Below are 3334 nucleotides of genomic sequence, written 5' to 3'. Positions count from 1 at the left end.
GACCACTCCGACTAGGCATGCCGACGACCTTGTGTATGAAACCCACGCGGTCGGCCTTCCCCTTGCCCATGCTCGTTATTTTTTTATACTTCTAAATATTCTAAATATATATATTACAAGAAACACTTTACATTTTGAAAAATGTTAATCATTTATTTGGAAATGTTAAATGTCTATAGAAAAAATGTTGCAGGAACACTTCACATTATTCTTTTTTTTCGACAGGCAAAACATGATCCATTACTGAGAGGAACAGACAAGCCGAGAAATGATCTTTTATAGATCATTTGGTGAGGAGCAGGCGGATGAGGTCGCCGGCGAGGCCGCAACGCTCCGTCGTTTGATGGTCCATGTCGGCCACGGGAGACGCTTTGTGGATCGCCTTGAATGCGTTCTCGCATGTATCTCCTGCGCCCTTTGACTCAGACACAATCTTCAACACATCAGCATAGCCCCCACGTGGAAGCTGGGGCCGGCGCCGTCGATGAGGTCAGCTGCGGCAAGGACATGTGCCTTGACACATACATGCCACATTGGCGCCTCGAGTGTGCCCTGGTGTTTATAATCTAGGTCACAGATGGCCACGGCGTTCTTTCGGGTGGTGTCGGTGGCGATTTGCAGAGCAATGCTGGCGAGGTCATGCTCGATGGATGCTTGGGTGCTCTTTGGGTTGGCCCGTAGCACGGCCATGCACAATGCAAAGTTATTGGTCTTCTTGCATGTGCGAGCGATGAAGTTGATGTCGGCGTGGGTGACGGGCAGGCCATAGGACATGGCCGCAACCACAATGAGAAGCATAGCGTTGTTGTGTTGATGTAATACATGGCGACTCTACATATCTATATATACACGCTACATGGGAGAAAATCATACTGATACGATACGCCTTAATGATGGTCTACTTTGTTCTTTTTGCTAAAGGTAAGCGCATATCAAATGTGTAATAGTACTTGCGAATCAAATAGTGATGTAGTTATTAAATGTAGAATAAATGCATCAAATCAACAAATAAGGGTACCCCTACTTTCACTGAGCTTAGAATTCCCAAATTAATGCATCTTATTTATGAGAGGAAAGATAAATTAATCTTTGATTGAAATTTATAAAAAAATCAACTAATAAATGAGCTCTAGTAAAAAAAGGTAAATACATTGATATGGAGTATAAATACATTGATATGGACATCATGTAAGAAACTCATTATGATATTGTCCGCCTTTAACTTGATATTCTTTTTGGCTACACGTCTGGTGGGGCCCTCAGCTATAATATTAAGCAAATTTTTAAAATATATTTTTAGTACTAAAATGTTTTTAAATATCTTTTTTTGAGACAAATGTTTTTAAATATCTAGCACCCTGAAAAGTACAACCAATTTTTTTCATAGAAACGACTAAAAGACAAAGAGACCAAATAAACAAATAAAAAACTCATGGAAAAGTGGGCCGGCCCGTTTTTCCTGGCTATCAAGCGGAGCATATCCTATTTAACGCTACCAGGCCACCAATAGTAGGCAGCTCTTAATCAGCGCTTCGAGCGCTGGGTTGCCGTACTGGCACACGTGCGCGTTCTCTTTGCGCGGGCCCATTAGCATGAGAGCTAGCTTTGATCGCTAGCTCGATCGGGTCCGCTAAAAAAAATCTCTAATTCGGTCGTTCCATTGACCATTTAACCCTGTTCATAGATATTTGGAAAAAAGTTATCTGTTTTGAAAAAGGTTTATCAATTTGACGAAAATTTCACAAAAAAATTCATTGATTTTGAAGAGAAGTTCACAAATTTTAATAAAATTCATCGATTTTGAAAAAATTTCATTGATTTTCAAACAAAGTTCGTAATTTTTTTAAAAAATTCATCGATTCCGTTAAAGAGTTTACGATTCTGGAACAAGTTCATCGTTTTTGAAGAAAAGTTACGGACTTGGAAAGTTCATTGAATTTTTTTTAAGTTGACGGATATGAAAAATAAAGTCCTTGTATTTTGGAAAAGTTCATCGATTTTGATAAAAAGATTACGATTTTTTTTAAAAAGATCTAGTTTTATAAACAAATATTCACGAATTTGCAAATAGTTCACGCATTTAAGGAAAAAATAAAAGTAAAAGAAGAAAAAATAAGAATAAAAATAAAATAAAAAAGAACAAGAAAAAAGAAAGAAAAACCTGAATAAGAACCGCCCAGAAACCATTTAGCGAAGCAGGAAAACCGATTTGGGAAGCTTCCCAAAACCAGGGGCCTCCGTGAACTGAAAAGGAAGAAAAGGAAAAGAGAGTAGTTAAATTATTTTTTTGAGGGGAAACATCTGGCTTTATTCATTTACTGGGACTATTACAGGAATGCTAATAATGTCTGGTAAAGAAACAAGCCAACCGTGGCGCCCGATGGGTAGAGAAGCCGAAGCTTTAGCAAGATCATGAGCCTCTACGTTATGTCGACGACATTCATGAATAAAAGTAGCCTTCCGGTAGGAGCTTCGACGATGATCGATCTCTGGAAGAATAGCCGTGTAATGACATGGAGGAAGAGATGTGATGTTGTTGATAACCTCCTGGCAGTCAGAAGCAACCAAGTGATAGCCGATGATAACCTCCTGGCAATCAGAAGCAACCAAGATGTCAACTAGCCCATCGTAGACTACTGCAGAAGCTCCCAAAAACATGCCATTGGGATCCCGACAAATAGCCGCAGCAGCTCCTGGGTCCCCGGCGCGATTCAAAGCACCCAAACACGTTGATTTTAGCTATTGCAGCTGGTGGCGGGAGCCAGTGTGCCCTTTTTACGACTGTTACATGATGTCCCCTGAAATGTTTGGAATCACATGCATGAGCTTGCTGTAGATCTTCTATGAATCTCTTAACGAAAAGGGACTCCATCGCTGGTTCTCTACAGCGTTGGGGTCATAGCACTTTTGGTTCAGTCCGACAGGAACTGCGTGCACAGCTTGAGAGATTTCGTGCCGACCCACTCCGGGTAGGACCAAGTCCACGAGGAAAAATTGTTGAGGCCAGAATTGTGGAACTATGCTACCGGGAGGAAATTATGTGGCATCGACGAGCGCGAATCCAGTGGCTGGCCGAGGGAGATAGTAACTCGGGTTTCTTTCATCGCAAAGCAAGTGCAGGAAAGTCCATGAATAGAATAACATACCTACAACGAGCTGATGGATCTCTGACCATCAAGAACTTGAGTCCATGGCCACAAACTTCTATCAGGGCCCGCGTAGTCGCCCTGATGCAACCGCCGCAGGCAGTTCCTCAAGGACGAGCTGCCGTCCACGATCACGAAGGCGCAAGGCCGCATCCTTCATTACCTCGGAGGTGGCGGTCACTCGGGAT

The 3334-nt window shown here is 42.0% G+C and overlaps 1 pseudogene; it reads right to left on the bottom strand.

Moving 5' to 3' along the window:
- Nucleotides 1-283: 283 nt before the first annotated feature.
- Nucleotides 284-798, bottom strand: LOC119274200 (annotated as a pseudogene).
- Between the last annotated feature and the right edge of the window lie 2536 nt (nt 799-3334).

The sequence above is a fragment of the Triticum dicoccoides genome, chromosome 3B (assembly GCF_002162155.2).
Source record: "Triticum dicoccoides isolate Atlit2015 ecotype Zavitan chromosome 3B, WEW_v2.0, whole genome shotgun sequence".
NCBI classification, from domain to species: Eukaryota; Viridiplantae; Streptophyta; class Magnoliopsida; order Poales; family Poaceae; genus Triticum; species Triticum dicoccoides.
This window is presented reverse-complemented; position numbering and strand designations above follow the sequence as displayed.